General features: G+C 40.3%; 1 protein-coding gene and 1 pseudogene across 1 annotated transcript in view; one reads left to right on the top strand and one right to left on the bottom strand.

Moving 5' to 3' along the window:
* Positions 1-27,553, top strand: part of LOC122027295 — a 76,579-nt gene that overhangs the window by 30,173 nt on the left and 18,853 nt on the right. The window lies entirely within an intron of this gene.
* The window catches only part of LOC122027007, a 61,031-nt pseudogene that overhangs the window by 23,466 nt on the left and 10,012 nt on the right, over positions 1-27,553 (bottom strand).

Here is a 27,553-nt window from a genome sequence, read left to right as displayed (position 1 = left end):
TCTCAACAGTCCAAATGCTGGTCAAGTAATCATTGAAAACGATCAAGTTGCACTAACCACACATGACTGTGAAGAAGGCGATCCTTTAGATGGAGCCATTAAGGAGGATGCCATTGAGTGCGAAACAATGTTGAAGACACCAGATCATACATTAACCGGGTATTCAGATACTTCAGTATTAAAAGGAAACAATCAAAAGATTGATACTCCCTCCAATGATTTTTGTTCTAAAGATGAAGAACCTTGCAAATCAAGTAGGCTACCTGCTGAAGTTGGAAATGACAGAATTGTAAAATAAACTTTTAAGAGAACCAGAAATAAGGGATCTCCAGATAACAAGAACAAAGATGTTTATTTAGAGGGTAATAAGAAATTGAGAAAAGCAGATAAAGAAAGTGCCTTGCATGAGAAACCAGACAAGATAATGGAGTCAACCAGAGACAGTAGGAGGCTAGCACAACTTGCTCGTCAGGTTAGTAAATGATCCATTTCTGTTTTGTGAAATTTCGAATCACATGTATTGCAAATAATGATTTGCTCTGGGGCACACTTAGGAGAAAGAGTGCTTACTACTAGTGTAAAGGAGTAAGATTACTTACTACTAGTGTAAAGGAGCAAGAGTGCTTACTTTACAACCTAGGTGAAGAAGCAACGCCACATAATCATGTTTTAAATGAAAAGAAGGATGAAGTAAAAAAGGAGTATACCAAGTAATCTACAGCATTAGACTCAACCATTCAGTTACTTACTGAGAGAGTTTGTCGCAAGTTTCAAAATTCTCTGATGGTTGGGAACACCAAGGATGGAGTACTACTGTTACAGGTGATGATAGGTAGATCCTTAGAGAGATAAAATTGTTTTTCCTAGGAGAGGATAAAAGTAAAGGAGAAAACAGTCTCTTGCAAAGCAGGGTTACTGTGTAGGATAGATCCTTCCCTGAGATCTCGCATTGACAAGAGCTTTGTGCACCGGGCCGTCCTTAAGAGAGTATAAAAGAGAAGTGAGGATAAGGGGGTAACAATTTGATAAAATTTGCTTGATTATTGATGTAAAATATATGTAGTCAGCTATAAATTAATTTGATCTTCAACTCTACATGACTATATAACTGAAGGAATCTAATAAAACTAGGACAATTGTACAATAATTGTTTCTAATACTTTTTTCCATGGTGTACAGACATCATTCTAGAACTAATTAAATTATCCTAAATATCTTTAAAAATGAAAATAGTTATCCTAAACATCGAGTAGGAGTCGTCACAGGCTCCGAATGAAGTAAAAAAACACCTTGTTCAGTTTGTCTAAGTTTTTTTATTCCGCTGCGCTTAACTCTTATTAACGCGATTTTTTCGAATCGATATTCACCCCCCCCCCTCTATCGACGTTTCACGATCCAACAAGTGGTATCAGAGCAGGTACCGCTCTGATTTGGTGCAACCACCAATCAGATAGGGGGTGAAAAATTAATCTTTTTTTTCCGGTTTTCAGTTTTACGTTTAATTTCAAACTGGTATTATTGCCTGTTTTAAATTTTTTTTCTCGTTGCAATTAAATCTAAATTGGTGCAACACCAATTTAGATACTTCTATTATTTTTTTTTTCTTCTTCCGCACTGCTAATCCAAGACCAAGTCTTGGGATTTTTGTTTTTCTTTTCTTTCTTCTGTGCGCAGGACTAAAATGTCTCAGACCGAAGGATTCAGCACAGTACGACCTCCACTCTTCAACGGGGACGATTTTCCGTACTGGAAGAAGCGCATGGAGGTTTACCTCAAAACAGACTTCGACCATTGGATGAGCGTTACGAGACCCTATAAAATTCCAGCGGACAGCTCCGGGAATATACTGGATCCTGAAGACTAGACAGCAGATTTGAAGAAAAAGGCGTCAACAGAAAATAAAGCGATCAACACTCTACAGTGCGGATTAACAAGAGAAGAACTGAACAGAGTTGGTCCACACAAAAACGCTAAAGAGCTGTGGGACAAATTGATCGAGCTGCACGAGGGAACGAGCGACGCCAAGGTAACAAAACGAGACATGCTTTTAAATAAAATTCTTAATATAAAAATGCAGGAAGGTGAAACGGCGAATCAGCTCCACGCGAGGATCAAGGACATCTTCAACGGGCTTCATGTGAGAGGCCACTAGATGGAAAATAGAGACTTAATAAGGTACGCATTAAATGCTTTTCCACGTAATAGTTTGTGGGCATCAATCGTAGATGCCTAGAAAATTTCTAAAAATCTTTCTAAGTTAAAATTAGACGAGCTTTTCTGTGAATTAGAATTACATGAACAAACTAATGCTGGAGTCGAGAAAGGTATAACTTTATTTGCAGGTTCCTCCAAAGAAAAGAAGAGCAAGCCTGAATATGAAGAAGATTCCGACCAAGACTCCGAAGACGAACTGGTGAACTTGGTAAGAAAAATGTTTACCAGGAGAAAAAGGAGCTTCAGCAAAAAGGACCTTCAAAAGATCGGTTCTCCTCGTAACAAAAGAACGTGACTTCGGATGCAATAAAAGGACACTACAAGAACAAATGCCCAAAACGAAGTTCGACAAACCGAAGCCAACCAAAAGAAGGCCCTCAAAGCAACGTGGGACGACTCCTCGGACGAATCGCAGGAAGAAGAGCGAACATCGAGCCACCTCGCGATGGCCCATGGTCAAAGCAGAAGGCAGTCGGAAGATGAAGACGGTCCGAACCCGAAACAAGTCACGAGTCCGTACTCGTTTCCGAAGGCCCAAATGAGGTATATTTTAATTTAAACAAATTTTTTTTTAGAATTATTTCCTGTTTAAATAGTAAATTAATTAAAATAGAAAATGAAAACAAATCACCTCTTGAGGAAAATCAAAACCTCAAGGAACAAATCAAAAATTCAAATCCAACTCAAGATCTAACACTTGAGGAGGAGAATTTATCATTAAAAAATGATATTAACAATTTAAAAGAAATGCTAGAAAAATTTACAACAAGATAAAAAAATCTTGACTTAATCCTGAACAATCAAAAAGCATGTTATAATAAAACCGGACTCGGATACAAGTCGAACTCAAATAAAACTTTTAAGTCATTAATAACTCAATACAAATCAACTAATCAAGCTTGGGTTCCAAAAGCGTGTCTGACCACGCAAGTAGGACTTAATCAATATTATATACCTAAAGAAAAAATATATTATATAAACTCGATTAAACCAAAATACAAACCTAAATCGAAAAATTCAAAATTTAAAACTCAACAAAATATAAACTATCACCAAGTTAATTATAACTATAAAAGAAACAGACACAAACCTAAAACGAAAATTTAAATTAAAAGTCAATAATTCAGGGGGAGGCTCCAGAATAGCTGGCACCTCCAAAATTAACTAACCCGGCAGGGTAATTAGGATTAGTTAAAAAGAGACCGAGTTTAACTTGAATCAATAGTTTAACTTGAATCATGATACCGGTGAAGTTTTTGGATGATAGTACGTTAGGGAAGCTTGGGCATCGCATGTCTAGAAAGATATGGTTTCGATCTGGTGCAATTGGCCAAGTAGAACTGACCGAAGCTACCCTTAAATGAATTCTAACCAGTTAGATCAAGATTTAGTACTAAGCTCCGTGGATAGGACTATTCGGAAAACCTCGAAAGTTGGTTACTACTAATGACGTCCATGTGACTCACCAAGCTTAGAAGTTTATCCGAAGATTGCCTATTTGTGAAGACCAAAGCTAAATCTGAATCTAACACAAGTTAAACCAAAACTCCATAATTAAAAATCCAATTTCATCTCACAAAATCATAGGATTCCCTGATTGATAATATAGATCGGGTGAGATGAATAAGGCTTAAATTTGTTTAATTAAAATTAATTTCAAAATTTTAATTTTAAACTTAAAAATTAATTTCAAAATTTTAATCTTAAACTTAAAAATTAATTTCAAAATTTTAATTTTAAACTTAAAAATTAATTTCACAATTTTAATTTTAAACTTAAAAATTTCAAAATTTTAATTTTAAACTTAAAAATTAATTTCAAAATTTTAATTTTAAACTTAAAAATTAATTTCAAAATTTCAATTTCAAACTTAAAAATTAATGTCAAAACTTTAATTTTAAACTTAAAATTAACTTAAATAACGCCTGCTCAAAAATAAAAAGACTAACTTTAAATCCTACTTACTGTAGGAAACTAAGTGGATTTTGGACAGTGGTTGCTCCAAACATATGACTGGAGATCACACCAAGTTCACTCAACTCACTTACAAAAGCTTAGGAACAGTTGCCTTTGGAAACAACGGCAAACTCAAGGTAATTGGTATAGGTAATATTGAATTAAAAATAAACTTTATAATTACAAATGTTTTACTTGTTGAAAATTTTAAATATAATCTTCTGAGTATAAGTCAATTATGTGATACTAGGTATAAGGTTAAATTTCTATCCACAGAGTGTTTAATCAAACATCTAGATAATCCTACCATAAGCCTAAAAGGTTTTAGAAAAGACAACATCTATGCAATCAACTTAACCACTTCTTCCATTAAGTGTTATTTAACACAAAAAGAAGAAACATGGTTATGGCATAGAAGAATGTCTCACACCAACTTTAGAAATATAAGCAAATTAAAAGGACTAGTGAGAGGCTTACCAAAATTACCTAACATAGATTCAACCATATGTAATGCTTGTCAACAAGGTAAACAAACTAAATCCACTCACAAACCAATAAATCAGCCACAAACCAACTCAATATTAGAACTTCTACACTTAGATCTTTTTGACTCCCATGGAGTCAAATCCATAAATGGAAACTTATACTGTTTAGTCATAATAGATGATTATTCTAGGTTTACTTGGGTAAAATTCTTAAAACATAAAGACGAAACTTTTGAAATCTTTACAAACTTTTGCAAACAGATTGAAAATGAAAAAGATCTTAAAATTAAAAGAATTAGGAGTGACAATGGGGGAGAATTTAAAAATCATAATTTTAACAAATTCTGTCTTGAAAATGGCTACCATCACGAATTTTCATGTCCTAAAACCCCCCAACAAAATGGAATTGTAGAAAGAAAAAATAGAACCTTACTAGAAGCCTCTAGAACTATGTTAAATGAATATAACCTACCTAAATATTTCTAGGCAGAAGCTATTAGCACAGCCTGCTATGTGCAAAATAGAACAACATTAAATAAAAGACATAATAAAATCTTCTTTGAAATATTTTATAACAAACAACCTAACATAAAATATTTTAAAGTATTTGGGTGTCCAGCCTTCATCCTAAATACTAGAGAACATTTAGGAAAATTCACCTCTAAAGTAGAAAATGGAATTTTTGCAGGATATTCTCTAAACAGTAGGGGTTACAGAATATATAATAAAATTACGCTAAAAATCGAGAAAACCAAAAATATAAAATTTGAAGAAACCCAAGGACAAACTCAACTTCAACCTACTGAAATTAATAATTCTGAAGAAACCAATAAATCCCTAGACTATGAAGAAGATGAACACACTCAAGAAAATGAACTCCCTAGAACTATAAGAGTAAATCCTAACCATCCAACTGATCAAATAATTGGTGACCCAGACCTAAAGGTTCAAACCAGATCATCTTTTAGGAACCTGAGTCAAATCTCCCTGATTTCAAAATTTGAACCCAAAACTGTAGCTGAATCCCTACTTGATCTAGATTGGATCATCGCTATGCAAGAAGAACTAGCTCAATTTGAGCGTAATGAAGTTTGGGATCTAGTGCCACCACCTAAAGATAAGAAAGTAATAGAAACAAAATGGGTATTTAGAAACAAATTAAGTGAAACTGGGGAAATTACTAGGAATAAAGCTAGGCTAGTTGCCAAAGGGTTCAGTCAAGTTGAAGGACTTGACTACGATGAGACCTATGCCCCAGTAGCCAGACTAGAATCCATTAGAATGTTACTAAGTTATGCAGCCCATAAGGGATTCAGACTATATCAAATGGATGTTAAGTCAGCCTTTCTCAATGGACTAATAAAAGAAGAAGTGTATGTAAGTCAACCTCCTGGGTTTTAAAATATAGAACACCCTGATTATGTCTTTAAGTTGAAGAAAGCATTATATGGACTTAAACAAGCACCCAGGGCATGGTATGAAAGGCTAACATCTTACTTAACATCTAAAGGATTCAACCAAGGTCAAATTGATCCAACCTTGTTTGTTAAATTACTAAATAACGACATATTTATAGCACAAATATATGTAGATGATATAATATTTGGTTCAACTAACTCAGACTTTTTAGAAGAATTTATTAATCTAATGGAACAAGAATTTGAAATGAGCTTAGTAGGAAAATTGACCTATTTCCTAGGATTACAAATCAAACAAACAAATGAAGGAAATTACATTTATCAACACAAATACACTAAAGAATTACTTAAAAAATTCAGAATGGAAAATACAAAAGAAATAAAAACACCCATGGCAGTAAACACAATCCTAGACAATGACCCAAATGGAAAACCAGTAGATCTAAAGTACTATAGAAGTGCAATAGGCAGTCTACTCTACCTAACTGCAAGCCGACCTGATATCTTATTTACAGTTAGTATGTGTGCAAGATACCAAACCTGTGCTAAAGAATCTCATTTGACTCAAGTCAAAAGGATTTTTAGATATCTTAAGGGAACAACAAACGTAGGAATCTGGTATCCTAGGACCAGTGAGTTTGAATTAATAGGATATTCTGACTCAGATTATGCTGGGTGCAAATTAGACCACAAAAGCACAAGTGGTGGATGTCAACTACTAGGCCCATCACTTGTTAGCTGGTTTAGTAGAAAGCAACATTGCGTTGCAATATCTACAACTGAGTCAGAATACATAGCCATAGGAGAATGTGTAGCCCAATTATTATGGATGATGCACACCTTAAAAGATTTTAACTTAAAAATCACAAATGTAAAAGTCTTAATTGACAATATTAGCTCAATAAATTTAACAAAAAATCAAGTGCATCATTCAAGAACCAAACACATTGAAATCAGGCACCACTTTATCAGGGATCATGTTACTAAGGGTGACATTGAGCTCAAATACGTTGAGTCCAAGTCAAACTTAGCTGACATATTCACTAAACCACTCCCTGAAAATGAATTTAGCCATTTACGTAGAAAACTAGGAATGTGCCTAATAGACTAGGAATTTCAAATTTCAAAATACTTTCAAAATTATTGCTTTCAACTTATAGGTTCAAACATGTGTCAGTTTTTAAAACCTTCCTATTTTTAGATTTTTAAATAAACTTTTAGCCTTAGACTAGTTCAAAATCCTTAGAGAACATGCACCCATAGGACTAGTTTTGAGCATCTCACCAAAACCCTAGGCTTACCTTGCTTGTGTTTGTCGAACAATAGAAAGGGGTGAGATGCATAGGTCACTTGCCTAAGACTTAAGATGCTTATTTCAGTGCATCGACATAAGTCTGGGCGTTAAACACAAAATATATATTAATCAAGTTAAGATTGACCTTAACTTGACTAACCAAGTGAAAGCTGCTATCTTTTGATAAGTCAGTCAGTAACTAACTGGTTAGACATTTGATTTGATGTCAGGTCCAGGGGGAGGAATCAATTAAAATTTTTCGGTTTTTCACAACATTTTTATTAAAAATTTCTTAAACCTATTTTTGAAAACTAAGTTATTGAATTTCAAAATTAGATTTAACGTAGTTTTGAAAATTGAATTTAAAAATCTAGTTCTGAGAATTTGACTTTACTTAATTCTACAAAAATTTATTTTTGTAAACTAAGCATAAGTTTATAAACTAAGTCTTTTTAAAATTTTTAATCTTTAAAAACTTAGTGTTGAAAATTAAATTTCAATCAATCTTGAAATATATTTTAAAACTTAGTTTTGAAATTTTGCTTATGTTTGAAAAGAGTTGAAACCTGTTTTAAAAAAGAAATTTCTTGAACTTTAGAACTTATTCTTAAACCTTAACCTTAGAAGCTATACTTGAAAAATTAGCTATTTTTCACAAAACTTAAATCTGGATTTTTTTTATATACATCTATTTTTGAAAACCAGCTTTAAAAAAAAAAATCAAGTCTTTTATGTACTTAAGTCTTGAAAGTTGAATCCTTTACCAACTCAGTTTTAGAAAATCAATTTTACCTAGTTTTGAAAAATAGATCTTTTTAACTTGTCTCAAAACTTAGCTCTTTTTTACTAAGTTTAACTCCCCCAGATTAACTTGCCATGATTCCTTACTTTGTCTGAAGTCTGTATTTTTAATTACCTTAAGCATGCTTATTTTTGATGAATGCCAAAGGGGGAGGGTTAGGTGAGTTAAGTTAGCCAAACCAATTGAAAATACAAACTAACTTAAAAAGCTCCACATAATGATGTTATCTATTTTTTTTTCTTGCACTAACTTAACCAGGTTGTCATTCCATCAAAAAGGGGGAGATTGTTGGTGCAGTTAGCACTAACGATTTAACCCAGGTTTTGATGAATGACAAATAGGTTAAGTTAGGTTTATTGTTGATCTAACACTCTGATCGAGTGTGCAGGATAAGTCCAGACAGGTCGACGGGCTGACCGGATGTCTGGCACGAAGCCCAGCTAGGTCGACGGGCTGACCGGATAGCTGGCACGAAGTCCAAGCGGGTCGACGGGCTGACCGGACGCTTAGGCACGAAGCCCAGCTAGGTCGACGGGCTGACCGGATAGCTGGCACGAAGTCCAGACGGGTCGACGGGCTGACCGGACGTCTGGCAGGTAAGTGAGGTAAGTCACTGGAGGGGAGTGACTGCGAGGACGCGTTCCCAGGAAGGGAACATTAGGCGTCGATCCGGCTTAGATCCATTTCGGATATCTAAGTTGAGATCGTGACTAGATTCCGGTCTCGGAAAGACGGAATCTAAGTCATACTCTTTTCTTGTTAAATCATATTACTTTAGTTGTGCTAACAATCTGTTTTGCAGAATATATATTTGACTCGGACTAACTTTGTTTTGCAGGAAAAGGGAGTTTTCTGAAACAAGGTGGTCCGGGCGCCCGGAGGTGAATTTTATCCAGGCCGAGTCGTTGCCACGTGGAGTTCGCTGATTAGACCTGCCACGTCGCACCAGGGCGCCCGGAAGGGATCCAGGCGCCCGGAGCAGCATATAAAAGAAGCCCCAGGGGTGGAGCTTCAATAACAACTGAGAACTCTTCGACTGCTTGCTCTGCTGCTCTACGCTCCTGCGACGCTAACAAAGCTCCGACAAAGTGCTCCTTCTTCTTTGGTTAACTTTCTTGTCGGTATCACTTTATTTCCATTAGCATTTATGTACCTTAATTTGTAATAGTATTTCGAATTGCTAGTGAATTGCCCAACGAAATACTCAAGGAGTACGGGCCTTCGAGTAGGAGTCGTCACAGGCTCCGAACGAAGTAAAAAAAACACCTTGTTCAGTTTGCCTAAGTTTTTTATTATTCCGCTGCGCTTAACTCTTATTAACGCGATTTTTTCGAATCGATATTCACCCCCCCCCCCCCTCTATCGACGTTTCACGATCCAACAGAGCGCCGTTGACTTACCGGCCTCGATTCCGAGCGAGAAGGCTCGTAAGATGACCACGTCGGGGCGCGCCGGGTAGGCGAAGTCGACTCCGTGGATTTCGATGTCACCGACAATCCGCTCGGGACAGTGGACGTCCGACTCGTCGGCCTCGATGGTTGTGACACGGTCGAGCACGGCAAAAACGGAGGCAATGGCGTTGGCACCCTTAGCGAGGTCGGTGGTCATGCTGCCGGCTTCACCGATGAAGCGGCCGGTGGAGACGTGGATAATGAAAGTATGAAATAAAGCTTTGGCGGATATGAATCCGTCAGCGATCAATTTGCCTCCGTACGACCGTACCAAAAATCTAGAGCCCATGTGTAAATCATGAGACTCTGGGAGAAAGCCATTCCGGCGCCGGCAAACCATGACTGCCGGACGCACTCTCGACGGGGCCCGGCTTGCGCCTCCTCGAGCATGTGTAAAATGTGTTCTTGTGAGGAGAAGGCAGTGATGGTGCGGTGATACTGCCCAGGACGTAGGAATAGGTAGGTTGGATAGCGCTGACTGGCGCTGCCCAGCAGCGCTGCCGCCACTCCGGCGCATTCAGCTGCAGTAGCCGACGGAAGGATGGCACCAGAAGCCTCGGCATCCTGGTGCTATCATCGGCGTTCTCTTCCGGCGATGCCAACGCTATGGAGCGGTCGGAGCTATTGGGACTAGCGGCAGAGAAGCGGGAGTTCACGCTGTTGCTGATGCCCAATTGCACGGTTCCGGAGCTGGTCTCTCCTTCGGGGAGGTGGGCGGTGGTCCGTTGGAGGCTGACGAGTGAGGAATAGAGGCCGTCGGAGCTTTTAATCAGGTGATCATGAGAACTGATCTCCGAGATGAGGCCGTCCTGCATGACAGCGATGACATCGGCGTGGCAAATGGTGGAGAGGCGGTGGGCGACGACGATCACGGTGCGACCGACAGAGGCGAGGTCGAGGGCCTACTGGACGATGCGCTCCGACTCGGAGTCGAGGGCGCTGGTGGCCTCATCGAGCAAGAGGATCTTGGGCGACTTCAACACCGCCCTGGCGATGACGAATCTCTATTTCTGACCACCGGACATCTGTGCTCCTCTTTCTCCCACCTGCACACACCATTCTTTCCGACCATCATCTGACTTGACCAAACATAAAACACACATCTTACCTTCGTGTCGTATGCCTAAGGAAGTAGCGAGATGAAACTATGGCATCGGTAGCCATGGCGGCGGCCACCACCTCCTCCATAGTGGCGTCTTCCTTCCCAAACAGTATATACTCTTTAATAGAGATGGCAAACAGAGCGGGCTCTTGGCTGACCAGCCCTATCTGCGATCTCAACCATAAGCAGAATCTTCTCGCTTAGGCAGTCTTGTATGACGAGGGTGTCGCTGGTGATGACTTCACTGCTGGTGCCGGCGTTGAGGTTGAAATATTCAACATCCTGCCGGAGAACCGCTATAAGCTACCGCGCTCGCATCCGCGACGCCTACCGCTCCCCTATTCTCGACCAACAATAGCCCTCTGCCCAATGATCCAATCAATTAAAATCAACAATAAATTAAATAGAATAATCAATTCTATCAAATCAAGAAGTCCCCCCCCTCAAACAAGACTTCCTCCCTTCCTGCCTGGTGTTTGGTCCGAGCCCACACTTTCTTTGTTCAAGGTCAATATTGTACGCACATGACTCAGCCAGACCATACCGTACCTCTTATGCACAGCCGGCGGTTAAACCTTCTGACAGCTCGGGCTCTGATATCAATTGTTGGATAGAAAAAAATTTAGATATCTCCACAATACTTTGCATGCCGTAGAAAAGTTTATTGACATCGTACTTTTTTTACACGCTGTCATTTGTATAAATATTATACTATTCGCAGCGCACATAATTGGGCGCGTCGTAAAAACTATTATTAACGGCGTGCTTTAACTGCGCGCTGTTGATGATGCGCTGCAGAAAGTTACTTTTGTTGTAGTGCCTCTCCCGTCGCACCGCTCTTTCGCTGTCGCCCGACGCTATGCCACCCGTCGGCGGTGAAGCCCACAGCATCGGTCGACCACACAACTTCAAGGTCAGCCAGTCATGCCCTAGCTCCCGATCGCCAGCTCTCTCATTTCCTCCCGAGCCTTTTTCTTGCGATTCTCCCTCGGAAGATCGTTGACCCAACGGAGCAGACGCCGGCGCCGATCGACTCTCCGTCTGCTGAGCAACCCATTTTCTTCATCCATCGAGCTCGCTTGGCGGTTGACGTCCTTCTCGAGTCGCCGCATCTGTGCGGGTTGTTCTTGGCAGATCCGAGCCCTGGTGTCGATTTTCCCTCATCACACCTGCGCTCCACAGCTTCGACCACCGGAACTCTTTGTCCCAGCCAACCACCGTCGGAGACCGAACCCTCTCACTCCAAGCCTTCTCCTTGATTGGGTGCTCGATTTCGAGTGGGTCTTGGGTCACTGATGGCAAGCTTTAGCTTTCAGATCATCCATTCTGATTGGTACGGGACTGCCCGATTCAAGTTGCTTCTCCGATTACCCTCTGGTTAGTACCCAAGTGTTATTGTCTCTTGTCTTTTGGTCGGCTCATCATCACAGCGGTGGATCTCCGACATAAACAAGGGTTGGATCAACCCTTGTAGCTTCATCTTTGGTTCCACCAGCAGCTCCACTGATCACCTTTTCCAGCAGCTAGGTCTTCGACTATGAGATCACAAGGGAGCAACTATATGAAGGTAAGATGTTTATAGAATTGGAGAAGGGGTTGTCAACATGGGAATTGGGTTTAATGCTTAGATGACTGTAATGATTGTTATATAGGGTGTTGGATTTGGAAATCAACAACTCCATCTTGCTCTGGCCGCGATCCTCGGCAGCGAGCACTTCTCCGGTTGTGAATTAACAAAGAGGTCTCCAATTCGGGTGAGTTGATAGAACTAAATTATGTTTAGCCTTAATCAAATGTGATCATAGCATGTTTAATCTAAGGTAGTTGTGATTGGATATATGGATGAGTAACTAGTTGTGTTGGTTGGATTATCAGATGCGGTAGTTAGAAATTGATTATGTGGAAGAATTATGCATGTTTGATTCATGATGTTTAGTTGTTGATGGAATTAAATTGGACTGGATAAGTTGGATTGCTAGTCCATGCCTTTCTTGGATTTAATTGAAGTATGTGAAGGAAGAGTTTGAATCAGTTTAGGTTGGTTGATAGTTGACACATTGACTATAGATCCTTAGTTTTGTCTCGTATCTTGTATTTGTATGATTCAAGTTGGATGTAATCTTCTGGATTTGTTGAAGACGGTTGACACGATCTACAGTTAAAGGCGGGTACTTCTTGCTTTATCTCTTTAGTACATTGCTCTTAGTGCATGAGCTATACCTTCAGATAGTTCCTGTATTTATCTTGACTCCACTCATATTTTTTCTGCGTTTGATACTTTCACTCAATCTTTAAGCTACTCGTATCTGTATCTATACAGTCTCTCGTTCCTATCTATGTTATTTAGCATATACCAGCCACGAGATACTAAATACTAGACACTGGATATATATAGATACCAGATACCATGTTTACCTGTTTGACTATTGTTTATTTATGCTTCGTATTGAGCATGCGGCTTCATGTAACATACCTGGTTTCTGTTATATATATATAATGACTGTTGCATTATTCACATCATGTCATTGCATGCATTGTCGACGACCTTGGCTCCCTTGTGGTTGAGACGGTCGTTGGCAAGGGTCACACGCTCGACCACTCATGGGTAGTGGTAGCTGAATTGTACCGCTTATCCTGTCGTGTCCCCACTCGTAAACTCATGGCTAGTGATAGCTGGAGTCGCGGGCAGCAGGTATGCCCGTCGCAGATGTAGCTATTCATCTACTATGCAACTGCCCCCTCGACCACTCGAGAGTAGTGGTAGCTGGAGTGGTGTACAGTCTGTCATTGTTTCGGCCTCTCGACCATACAGGGGTCATGGTGCAGAGAGGTGGGCGGGGTGACCATCCGTGCATACGCTATTATTATTATACTTGTTGTTGCTGTTGTTTATTTATGATGCTGCTTGTTAGCTTATGCTGTTGTTGCTTATGTATACTGATATGCTTACGTAGGTTGAGATATATACCTGAGGTATGTGTTTAGACACTGACTTACTTACTGTTGACATGTATATACCTCACATGATACCATGTAGTTATGAGTTATACTGTAGCAGGACTTTGCTACTCCTGACCTTATATACTAGCCTAGGATATGGTTTCAGGTATGGACATTTACTATGATATCACTTTAGTATCTTTTATATTCCCTACGAGACTGTATACCTTTGTATCTCTACTTCTTTATTGTACTCATGCACTATCTGTCTATTACCCGCTGAGTCTTTATACTCACCATCCCGTAAACTGGTAATTTCGCCAGGTAGCGGGTAAAGGATTTATGGAGTCGCTTGGAGATCCTGTCCGCCAGTCCCACATCACATTCAAGGATGATCTTATGATTTTGGTATTCCTTATGCTATTTGTAGTTTGGTTTGTACTTGTTCTTGTATTTGTGTATTCTGTTATTTGGAGTATCTTTTATGGTATCTTGTATTTGGTTTGTTATTATTGTGTCAAGCCGAGCCGTCTCGCATTTAGTTGTTCTGTTGTTTTATGTTTCTTATCTTGTGATTTCCGCTGTGTTATGTTTTAGCCGTGTGGGCTGCTATTAAAACTGCGTGATTGTGTTATTTATCCAACCGTGTGGGCTGTTGTATACTATTGATGAGTATGTCTATGGTTATATGTACTTATGCTTCATATTGTCATCGGTACAGGGAAGATGTTGTCAAGATTTTATCGGTAGAGACTCCTCTGGGCCGTGACATGGGAAGCAACTCGCGAGGAGGCGGAGGAGAAATGTGTTGGTGCAAAATCCCTCAGGTCAAGGTTGACCTGGTTAACCAAGCTGAGTCTTGGTTTGGGTTTAGATGTTTGACAATAAGATATTGATCGAAGAAGAGTCAAGTAGGTCAAGGTTGACCGGATACTTGACTGGGAAGTCCTAGTGAGTGAAGCTAGGCAGAAGGAAATCCTAGTGAGTGAAGCTAGGTGAAAGTCCTGGTGAGTGAAGCCAGGTGAAAGTCCTAGTGAGTGAAGCTAGGCAGATGGAAAACCCTAGTGAGTGAAGCTAGGTGAAAGTCCTGGTGAGTGAAGCCAGGCAAGGAAGGAAATCCAGATGGATCAAGGATGATCGGACATCTGGTGTTGGGAAGTCCAAGTAGGTCAAAGGATTGACTGGATACTTGGCAAGGAAGGAAGTCCAGATGGGTCAAGGTTGACCAGACATCTGGTGGAAGTAGGTCAATGGAGTGACCGGATACTTGGCACGACGAGTAAAAGTCCAAGTGGGTCAAAGGGATTGACCGGACACTTGGTGGGGAGACCTAGCAGGTCAAGGGAGTGACCAGATGCGAGGCATGATGTACCAACAGGTCAAGGTTGACCGGATGTTGGTTAGGGAGGTTTGGGACTTGGTTTTGGGCAAAAACCAAGTGCTGGATCGATCCATGGATCGATCCAGGATGTGGATCGATCAGTGGATCGATCCAGATTCTTCCCAGCGAACAGAAAGCTTCTGGATCGATCCGTGGATCGATCCAGAGGTCCCGATCGATCAGCCGATCGATCGGGACGATGCTGCTTCGCGCGATAAGCGCTGGATCGATCCGTGGATCGATCCAGGCGCGTTTCCTGAGCACAGAGGCGCTCTGGATCGATCCGTGGATCGATCCAAAGCCTCCCCGATCGATTCGGAACATTCGAATCGATCGGGATCCGACCGTTGCGTCGGGTTTAAAGCCGCAGGCGAGCGTGGTCTTCGGCATCTCTTCACGAGCTCTTCTCAGATTCATTCCAGCTCCTCCACAGCTCTCTACAAGCACGTGATCGCCAGTTCTTGAAGGTTCTTGGAGGCTTTCCAAGTCAAGAGGCGGATCTATTGCAAGAGGAAGAAGTTAGGGTTAGGATTTTTACTGCATTTCTTGTAAGCATTAACTTAATCTTTACTACCCTTTCTTCTTCTTGTACTGAGAGTCTTGTAGGGCTTCTCCGCCCTCGGTAGTTACCGAAAAGGAGTGTTTCATAGTGGAGGGTGCGTGCGTGGTGTGGATCCTTGGATTAGTCACCTCCTTTGGAGGTGGATACCAAGTAAAATCCTAGTGTTAGCGTGGTTGTATTTGTTTCTGTATTTTCCGCTGCATATCCTTGAAGAAACAAGCAACGCCAAGCAACGAAGCGCATCGAGCGAACGCGACGAGCTATTCACCCCCCCTCTAGCTACTTTTGGTCCTAACAAGTGGTATCAGAGCAAGGTTGCTCTTCACCGGAATCATCGCCGGAAGGGTCAAGCATATCAAGAAAAGCTAGAGGGTGAAGAAGTTGGAGCAAATTCTTCAAGTTCAAGATTTTATCAAGCTCAACTTCAAGATGCAATTCCAAGATGGACTTGGATTTGACACAAGGGTGACTCCACCATACACATCCACAAGCTTCGATTCTTGGAAATCAAGAATCGAAACCTTTCTTATGATGGAGATAGAGCAATGGTTTGCTCTAATGGAAGGCTTCGAAGCTCCAACAAACTCCAAGGGCAAGCTTCTAAAGAAAAGCAGATGGAGCTCGGAGCAAATTCAAAGGGGCGAGGCAAATGACAAAGTGACCAAGCTTTTGGTCAACTTATTGCCTAGCCACATCTTGGCTCAAGTTGGAGAATTCGAAGATGCCAAGGAGCTTTGGAGCAAATTGGCCAAGCTTCATGAAGAGATCCCCTCCACTGTACGAGATCAAGAAGAATCCAGAGAGGGAGACTCTGTGGAGCAAGACCAAGAGGAGGATTCCGAGGTTGAGAGATGCTCAACCTCCGAAGAAGAGGAAATCCAAGAAGCTTCATCCTCAAGGGAATGCAACGAAGGGAACAAGGAGGGAGCATATTCCTTGTTTCATATTCAAGATGATGAAGCCTCCACCTCTAGGATTGAGGGGGAGCAATCCTTGGTGACACCGGATCAAGAAGAAGGAGAAGCCTCTACATCCGGGTCAAGAGAAGAAGAGGAGGAAGAAGCTTCTACCTCCACAAGTCAAGAAAAATCAAATGGAGGAGAATCAAGGTCCGATCAAGAGGAAGTTTCTACCTCCGGATCCAAAGAAAAAGATGCCATCCCTACAAGCAAAGGTATAAATGTTTCAATTAATAATAAAAATCATATTATATGCTTTGAATGTAGGGAACATGGGCACTACAAGAGCAAGTGCCCTAAATTAGCCAAGAAGAAGGGCCAAGTGGCACAAAAGGGCAAGGTGAAGCCCAAGGAGACCATCCCCAACACAAAGAAGAGCAAGGAGCATATTATATGCTTCTCTTGCAATCAAAAGGGGCATTATCGTAGTCAATGCCCCAAGGGGAAGAAGAGGGTCAAGGCTCAAGGAGGCACTAGTCAAGGGGGAGCCTCCAAGGTAAAGAAGAAGGTAACATTTATTGAGCCTACTCCTTTACATTATGGTAAAAAGCATGATAGGTCTAACTTTTATCATTTTAATGCAATTTACCATAAGAATAGAAAGCATGAGGGCTTTAAGGAAAAGCATGTGGCCCTACATGCTAAGACTATCACTCCTAAGGCTAGGAATGTAGGTAAAAGTCTAGGCAAGAACTCTAAGGATTGTAGCTACAAGCCTAGAAACAAAAATGCTCATGAACTTAATGGAAAAACAAAAACTAAGGACTTAGTGATGGAAAATCAAGTCTTGAGGTCAAGACTTGATAAAATGGAAAAGACCCTAAAAAGGATGGAAAATATCCTATTAGGGCAAAAAGAGCATAACCTAGGTTTAGGGGTACAAAAGCCATCCAATGGCCATAGAGGTTTGGGATACAAACCAAAGGCTAAGAAGGATGTGCCCTCTTACCATAGAGTTCCATATAGTTATGGAACAAACCCTAGGTCTAGTGGTCAAGCCAAAAATACTAGGGAAGTCATCCCTAAGAGTATTTTTGCAATAAATGTGACTAAGGCTTCTAAGAAGTCTAAGAAAGTCACAAACAAGGTCACAAGGGAGGCTATCCCTAGAGTTGACCTAGAAAGTGTGACCAAGGCCTCCAAGAAGCCAAACAAGGTCACTAGGAAGGTATCTAGGGAAGTTATCCCTAGTGAGTATCTAGAGCATCCAAGGAGCACCAATAGGTGTTGGGTTCCTAGGAGCATCTTCTCTACCCCATAGATGGGTTAGAGAGTGTCAACTCCGCTTAGAAGGGTAGTTAACCCAACTTTGAGGAAATTGACACTCAAGGAGCATTTTCAAGGTTTTTGTTAACCTTTGAAAATGAAATGGAACTATTATTTACTCCTTGAAAGAGTAAAATGTGCCTAGTGGTGAAAATTTGATTTTAATCTTAAAAGGCACATATTGGGAAATTCATAAGAGCTACCATGGTGGGATTTTGGTATGTTCTTAGGAAATTTAAGGCAATCCGGGCCTTAACTTTGAAGTGCTACTCTTGTGGAAAAATGAAATATGCCAACATTTGAGGATATGCTTAATTTCGACTGGCATAAATTAATCAAGGGAATTAGAAATGCCAATTTAGGCTTTGACATTTTCTTGAAGCACTTTAGGGCAATCTAGGATTAAGTTGTAAGTTTAGCTAAGGTTTTAAGGATACTTAGATAGTTAATCTAGGTATATTTTATTTATGTTAAATCTTGCCATGATTGTTTGCCCATCATATGTCATGACATCATGTCTATTTTTGCGTTCATGTTTTATTATGAAAAATCCAAAAAAAATACCATGTCATGACATTCATACATCATGTAATTATAGGATATTTTCTTTTGAAAATTATTTCTTTTTGATGTATGTCATAACATTATCATGCATTAAGTTTAATTCCTTGTAATTAAGGACAAAAGGCATTTAACAACACTTATTAACAAGTGACATCCTAGGTGGGTGTCTAATATCTCCAAAATGCCTAGATAGATATGCATGATCCCTAGATTAGGGCAAAACCAAAATCTACATCTCACAAAGACCTATAAGATGACTTGTATGTGTTTTAGTGCACATTAGATACAAGTGAGATGTTAGGATGATGAACAAAACTCAAGATGTTGATTTAGTGCATTCTTTTGAGTTTTAGTTTCATCAAAACACATAGATATGTGTTTTCCCATCATTGGGAAAGCTAATGTACAAGTCATGTGCATTATGCCCAAGGAACATGGTGGGATATTGGTTTTGAAAAAGTTTTCAAAATGATTTTGGAAAACCTTGGTGAAGGCTATCTTTTGATAGTAATCACCATTGAATAGTTAGACACAAGCTTGAAGAAAACACTAAAGTTTTTGCAAGTTTTCAAGTTTGTGTCAATCTTTGAAAAGATGATGTATTTTCATAGAAAACTATTTTTCCTTGATAATATATGCCCTAAACAATGTCTACACGAAATTTCATAATTTTTGGATTTTTGTAGAATTTTCTAGGGGTTTCTGAAGTTGACTGAAATGGAATTTCAGCAACTATCAGAGCTCCGATCGATCCATGGATCGATTGGAGTGCCTGAATCGATCCATGGATCGATTCAGACGGCATAGCTCTCTGGATCGATCAGCCGATCGATCCAGGTATTCTGAATCGATCAGTGGATCGATTCAGAAAGGTTCAATCGATTGGAACCCAACTCCAATCGATCCAAGTTGCTGATTTTGGCTGGGAAAGCCTGATTTCAGCACTTTGAACCTATTTTAGTCTAGGTAACCATTCCAAACCCTTAAAATATATTTGTATACATAAAAAGGGTGTTTTCGTGTTGAAAACAAGGATGGAATGGTTAAGGAAGACTTCATTGAAGTTTAGGTTGAGGTTTGTTTCAAATTTTGAACATTTGAACCTCAAAACTTCTAAATCTGGGTTTCCTAAAGGTTTAGGGATTCCAAGTCATTGTTGGTGCAATGACAGAAGTTACCACCATGTCTTTAGGGGGAGGGACTCTTTAAAGACATGAAAATTATTTTTCATAAACCTTAGAAGGTGGTTAACCTTCTGTTAAGAGAATGCTCATGGATGAGCAGTTGAACTTGAAATGGGGAGTGGATATCCTCATTATTTCAAGTGGGAACTCAAGGGGGAACTCAAGTGGTTAGAAAATGCTCAAGGTTGGGTATTTGTCTACATTGAGGGAGAAGTTAAGGATAAATGAAGGGTATGGGACCTTCATTATTGTGTTGATCACAATGAGTGAAGTTGTGATCACGATGAGCAACTCTTCAGGGGGAGAGTCTTCAACAGATGAAGTGGTTGAAGTGTGCCCAAAATTGGAGCATAGGTTGATGTGTGTCCAAAGACGGGTTGATGTGTTTTATTAGTAGGGGGTTGATGTGTGCCAATAGGGGGAGAATGAAAGGAAGTAAGTTAGGTTTTCATTACCTAGAGGGAGTTTGCCCTCTTAGGGGGAGAATGAAAAGCTTAACTTATGTGTTCATTACCTAGTGGCATGAAGAAGGAGACTATAGGATTAGCCTAACTTACATGTGGGATTGTAAGTGTTATTGTGGTATTGTCAAACATCAAAAAGGGGGAGATTGTTGGTGCAAAATCCCTCAGGTCAAGGTTGACCTGGTTAACCAAGCTGAGTCTTGGTTTGGGTTTAGATGTTTGACAATAAGATATTGATCGAAGAAGAGTCAAGTAGGTCAAGGTTGACCGGATACTTGACTGGGAAGTCCTAGTGAGTGAAGCTAGGCAGAAGGAAATCCTAGTGAGTGAAGCTAGGTGAAAGTCCTGGTGAGTGAAGCCAGGTGAAAGTCCTAGTGAGTGAAGCTAGGCAGATGGAAAACCCTAGTGAGTGAAGCTAGGTGAAAGTCCTGGTGAGTGAAGCCAGGCAGGAAGGAAATCCAGATGGATCAAGGATGATCGGACATCTGGTGTTGGGAAGTCCAAGTAGGTCAAAGGATTGACTGGATACTTGGCAAGGAAGGAAGTCCAGATGGGTCAAGGTTGACCAGACATCTGGTGGAAGTCCAAGTAGGTCAATGGAGTGACCGGATACTTGGCACGATGAGTAAAAGTCCAAGTGGGTCAAAGGGATTGACCGGACACTTGGTGGGGAGTCCTGGCAGGTCAAGGGAGTGACCAGATGCGAGGCATGATGTACCAACAGGTCAAGGTTGACCGGATGTTGGTTAGGGAGGTTTGGGACTTGGTTTTGGGCAAAACCTGCGCCGGATCGATCCATGGATCGATCCAGATGTCGTCGGTGGATCGATCGCGATCCTCCCAAAATGCTCGGATCGATCCGTGGATCGATCAGAGGTCCCGATCGATCAGCCGATCGACCGAGCTTCGCGCGATAAGCGCCGGATCGATCCGTGGATCGATCCAGCGCTTCTCCGCGAAGGCGCTCGATCGATCCGTGGATCGATCCAGCCTCCCGATCGATTCGAACATTCGAATCGATCGATCCGACCGTTGCGTCGGGTTTAAAGCCGCAGCGAGCGTGGTCTTCGGCATCTCTTCACGAGCTCTTCTCGATTCATTCCAGCTCCTCCACAGCTCTCTACAAGCACGTGATCGCCAGTTCTTGAAGGTTCTTGGAGGCTTTCCAAGTCAAGAGGCGGATCTATTGCAAGAGGAAGAAGTTAGGGTTAGGATTTTTACTGCATTTCTTGTAAGCATTAACTTAATCTTTACTACCCTTTCTTCTTCTTGTACTGAGAGTCTTGTAGGGCTTCTCCGCCCTCGGTAGTTACCGAAAAGGAGTGTTTCATAGTGGAGGGTGCGTGCGTGGTGTGGATCCTTGGATTAGTCACCTCCTTTGGAGGTGGATACCAAGTAAAATCCTAGTGTTAGCGTGGTTGTATTTGTTTCTGTATTTTCCGCTGCATATCCTTGAAGAAACAAGCAACGCCAAGCAACGAAGCGCATCGAGCGAACGCGACGAGCTATTCACCCCCCCCCTCCCCTCTAGCTACTTTTGGTCCTAACAAAATGGAGGACGTGGTGAAATATTAAAATGGAAGTCACAACCTATTCATGTGACTGGCTCGAGCTAAGAACGGAAATTGGGTGCAAGGGGCAACAGCGCGAGGGTCTGCGTTAAGAATATCTTAAGTGGAGGGTGTAAAGAGTTAGAGAATAAGGTGATCCTTATAAAATTTGTATAAATCAAATCCGAAATAAATTATATTTCAAAAATATAACTAAATACATATTTAAAATAAACATTAGTATTTAAGAAGGCTGCATATGTTTTTTAAAATATTTTTTCTATTAAAAATACATATAAAAAATTATCGAGTATAAAATTAACACAAATGATCATGTCTATGATCTCTCACCGCATGATTGTGGCTTTGGTCGCAATTGATTTTTATATCGAGTATAAAATTAACACAAATGATCATGTCTATGATCTCTCACCGCATGATTGTGGCTTTGGTCGCAATTGATCTAGCCGTATGGCAAGGACGATTGCTATCTAAGCCGTCATAAACTTAGTCGTGTCCTAGGTGATTGTTGTCTTTGCCGCATGAAATCTAGCCGCACAATTAACAACTATTTTTTAATAAATCAATTAATTTTTATTAAAAAGTTTTACTTGTTTTTTTTTCAAAAAAAAAATTCTAGTAATTTGATTACTCTTCAACTTACGAGCTTCAAATTTTAGATAATTTATCTACATTTCTGAATACTTAAAAAAATAAAATTTTATATTTTTTTAAAAGGATGTGCTTATTTTTTATTATACCCCTCCCTTTTTAACTATAAATTAAAGAAAAAAATAGAATTCTTTATTTAAACTTAACTGAATAAATAATAAAAATAAAAACATAATTATTTATCAAATAATTGTATATAAAAGTTGATGATCCGAAAAAAAAAACTTTTTTAAAATTTTTGTCATTAAACTCAAGATCATCTCTTAAAATTATCCATAGTTTTTAATTTATTTTTTTAATAAAAATATAAATACAAAATAATATTAATAAAATTATAAAATTAAAGGAATGCTAATAAAAATAAAAAATAGTATTATTATTATTTTAAAAATAATAATAGTTAGAATAAAATAAAAATTAAATAACTGCAAATAAAATAGTCTAAATAAAATAGTTTAAATCAACTTCTAATTCAAATAAAATAGTTTAAATAAACTTACTCAAATCCTAATCTAATTATCCCATTAAAATATATATTAATGTCATTAATATAATCAATAATATTATTAATGTGATTTAATTTATTTTTAAAAAATAATTAAATATCAAATTAATTTAGTTTGCATTAATCAAATTAATCATCCTATCATATACTAAATTAAAATTTAAAATTTTTTTATAGGATCATACTATACTATTCTAAGATCTGATCTGACTAATCTGATTCTGTCCCCAAATTAATCTTGCATAGGATTAACAAATACTTATCGATATAATTCACCCATTAAATCCAATCGATAAGACTAGCTCTTCAAACTCAATTGATTCACCCAACCCGTCCAGTCTAGCCGCCCTTCTAACACACGGGCTCACCCAATTCATCTGACCTGATCAATCAAGCACAAAGTTAGTTGAGCAATTCAGGCAAACCGGACAACCATTCTTGGTAAGAAAAGAATGAATACAAATTCTAGCAAACTCGAAATTTCAAAAACATAATTGCGACTAAACAGAGGAATATTATTCTATACAAGACTCATAAGAATAATGTTCCAAACGTGCTAACTGACCATAGAATACTTCAGCTCGATCGAAGAAATAGGTTTATACTTGGACAAGATCGTCAAATCCTCTGCAATCACAGCAAGAATATTTACAGAGAAGCCAATTGAAATGGTTCAAAGACATAATTTAGCATGATTGAGCACAATAAGGTCAATTGGAGAATTCTTATGCAGCCTCTTGATGTCTGTCCCGTCGAGCAGAATCTTGCCAGCGAGCAGGTCATAGAACCGCTCCAGCAGCGCAATCACCGTCGACTTTCCTGACCCGCTGCCTCCCACCAACGCCACAGTCCGCCCTGCTGGCACATTGAGGTTGAAGTCCGAAATATGTAGTTGTCCGGCCTGGAAGGGTATGCGAACTCCACGTTTCTGAACTCCATGTCCCCGGACAAGTTCTCTAGAGCTTCTCCATTCGAGCTACCAGAGTCTATCTTCGGCACTCGCCGGATCACTTCCAAGATGCGTTCACCGGCGGAGATCGCCTCAGAGATACTTCAAATTGGAGAGCCCCGATCCGAGTGCCCTGTCCCAATAAACTTAAACTTTGATAGAGGAGAGGAGAGAAGGGAAGAAGAAGAAAATTGGGAATTTACAAGCCGCCGAAGATGATTGAGTTGTTGACAGCGAAGACGGTGCCACCCTTGCCGCCGTTATACATGACGATGCGTTTGCCAAACCAAATAAAGAAGGCCATAATGGAAAAGATGATACCATTGTTGCCGACGACCAATCCCTTCACGAAGCCCTAGCGGAGACCGAGCTTGACAGACTCATCAAGCGTGGCAGAAAACTTGGCTATGGTGCGCTCCTCCTCCACAAAAGAGTAAACGGTGCGGATGGAGGCAACACACTGCTCCACCACCGTGCCAGCCATCTGGTACTTCCTCCGCATCTTCAGAGCGAGCTCCATGAGGATGCGGCCATGCATGATGCCGGGGATGACGAGTAGCACCGCTGTAGGCGATCCCACCAGCGCCAGCCACCACATCATGGAAAACCCTCCCACGTAGCATCCGACGAAGGTGGCGCAATTCATTATGAAGTTGGGCACCTTCTCGCTTAGGCGGTCTTGTATGACGAGGCTGTTGCTAGTGATGCTGGTAATGACTTCACTGATGGTGCCGGCGTTAAGGTCAAATATTCAACATCCTGCCGGAGAACCGCTGTAAGCTACCGCGCTGGCATCCGCGACGCCTGCCGCTCCCCTATTCTCGACCAACAGTAGCCCTCTACCCAATGATCCAATCAATTAAAAACAACAATAAATTAAATAGAATAATCAATTCTATCAAATCAAAAAACCTTACCCATGAACGATGCTAAGAAGCTACCGCCGGCCAGATACACTAAGTAGATTACGTTATGGATAGAAAGCAGCTTAGAACCGAACAGAGCAATGAAAAACTACTACCAGACATGAATAGGAATAATTTGAACCTCGTTAACCGCTTCGATGGAACCTTGGCCCATGTCGTTGAAGATGACACGGGGGAACATGAAAAAGGCTGGTATCGCTAACCCATCGCCGACGGTGCCGACGAAGCCCAGAATCATAAACAGCATGTCAACCATGTCCCCATGGCTGAATATGGATTGAAGGAAAGGAAAAGAAGTGAAGACTGGAGAGCTCATTTTGACCGGCGTAGAACAACAGGTACTCTGAAACTGACGAAGAACAAAAGTGGTACTCAAAAACTTAGGAGCAAGAAACTTATCAAGAAGAAGAAGATCAATGGACAATGGGTACTTGAAATTTGGCAGAGAAACTCACGGAGAAGATATAGAGAAGAAGAAGATCGATGGGAGATGTCGCCTTGGAAGCAGCGCGTGAGGAGGGCTCTCTCAACCGGAGAGAAGAAGATCGAGAGACGGTACCCTTGGGAAGCAGCTCGCTAGGAGAACTCTCTCAACTGAAGAGAAGAAAGAAGATCGATGGTCACTTGGGATGTAAAATACGGTACCCAAAATAAAAATTAAATAATAAAGTTATTTGACAAATAATCTTATTAGAATTTTTCGAAATTTTAGGAAATTTTCTGGGATTTAAACGGATACTGTGTGACGTGTTTACGGGGATCCATTATTGAGCTGTAAGGAAGCCTGTTTGGAATAATCATTAAGTTGGAAGTAGATTTGTACTCAACTTAAGTGTTAATGGAATTAGACCTAACAACATAATCCCCTAACCCGATTTCTTTTCTCTCATCCCCGATTCTTATCGCCGAACCCATCCCTCTCCCGTCGCACAGCTCCTTCGCTGTCGCCCGACGCTATGCCACCCGTTGGCGGTGAAACCCACAGCATCGGTCGACCCCACAACTTCAAGGTCCGCCAGTCATGCCCTAGCTCCCGATCGCCAGCTCTCTCATTTCCTCCCGAGGCTTTTTCTTACGATTCTCCCTCGGTAGTTAGAAATTGATTATGTGGAAGAATTATGCATGCTCGATTCATGATGTTTAGTTGTTGATGGAATTAAATTGGACTGGATAAGTTGGATTGTTAGTCCATGCCTTTCTTGGATTAAATTGAAGTATGTGAAGGAAGAGTTTGAATCAGTTTAGGTTGGTTGATAGTTGACACATTGACTATAAATCCTTAGTTTTGTCTCGTATCTTGTATTTGTAGGATTCGAGTTGGATGTGATCTTCTGGATTTGTTGAAGACGGTTGACACGATCTACAGTTAAAGGCAGGTACTTCTTGCTTTATCTCTTTGTACATTGCTCTTAGTGCATGAGCTATACCTTCAGATAGTTCCTGTATTTATCTTGACTCCACGCGTATTTTTCCTGCGTTTGATACATCCACTCAATCTTTGAGCTACTCGTATCTGTATCTATACAGTCTCTCGTTGCTATCTATGATATTTAGCAGATACCAGACACCAGATACTAGATACTAGACACTGGATATATATAGATACCAGATACCATGTTTACCTGTTTGACTATTGTTTATTTATGCTTCGTATTGAGCATGCGACTTCATGTAGCATACCTGGTTTCTGTTATATATATATGATGACTGTTGCATTATTCGCATCATGTCATTGCATGCATTGTCGACGACCTTGGCTCCCTTGTGGTTAAGACGGTTGTTGGCTAGGGTCGTACGCACAACCACTCATGGGTAGTGGTAGCTGGAGCGTGTCACTTGTCCTGTCATGCCCCCCACTCGCACACTCTCATGGTTAGTAATAGCTGGAGTCGCGGCTAGCAGGGACCCCCGTCGCAGATGTAGCTATTCAGCTACTATACAACTGCCCCCTCGACCACTCGAGAGTAGTGGTAGCTGGAGTGGTGTACAATCTATCATTGTTTCGGCCACTTGACCATACAGGGGTCGTGGTGCAGAGAGGTGGGCGGGGTGACCATCAGTGCATATGTTGTTATTATTTTACTTGATGTTGCAGTTGTTTATTTATGTTGTTGCTGTTGTTTATTTATGCTGCTGCTTGTTAACTTATGTTGTTGTTGCTTATGTATTCTGATATGCTTACGTAGGTTGAGATATATACCTGAGGTATGTGTTTAGACACTGACTTACTTACTGTTGACATGTATATATCTCACATGATACCATGTAGTTATGAGCTATACTGTAGCAAGACTTTGCTACTCCTGACCTTCTATACTAGCCTAGGATATGGTTTCAGGTATGAACATTTACTATGATATCACTTTAGTATATGTTATATTCCTACGAGACTGTATACCTTTGTATCTCTAGTTCTTTACTATACTCATGCAGTATCTGTCTATTACTCGCTGAGTCTTTATACTCACCACCCCGTAAACTGATAATTTCACCAGGTAGCAGGTAAAGGATTTATGGAGTCGCCTGGAGATCCTGTCCGCCAACCCTACATCACATTCGAGGATGATCTTATGATTTTGGTATTCCTTATGCTATTTGTAGTTTGGTTTGTACTTGTTCTTGTATTTGTGTATTCTTTTATTTGGAGTATCGTTTGTGGTATCTTGTATTTAGTTTGTTATTATTGTGTCAAGCCGAGTTGACTCGCATTTAGTTGTTCTGTTGTTTTATGTTTCTTATCTTGTGATTTCCATTGTGTTATTATTCAGCCGTGTGGGCTGCTATTAAAACTGCGTGGTTGTGTTATTTTTCCAACCGTGTGGGCTGTTGTATACTGCTAATGAGTATGTCTATGGTTATATGTACTTATGCTTCATATTGTCACCGGTACAGGGGAGATATTGTCGAAA

This window comes from Zingiber officinale, chromosome 10A (assembly GCF_018446385.1).
Source record: "Zingiber officinale cultivar Zhangliang chromosome 10A, Zo_v1.1, whole genome shotgun sequence".
Classification (NCBI taxonomy): Eukaryota; Viridiplantae; Streptophyta; class Magnoliopsida; order Zingiberales; family Zingiberaceae; genus Zingiber; species Zingiber officinale.
The sequence above is the reverse complement of the archived record's forward strand: the minus strand, read 5'-3'. Positions and strand labels throughout refer to the sequence as shown.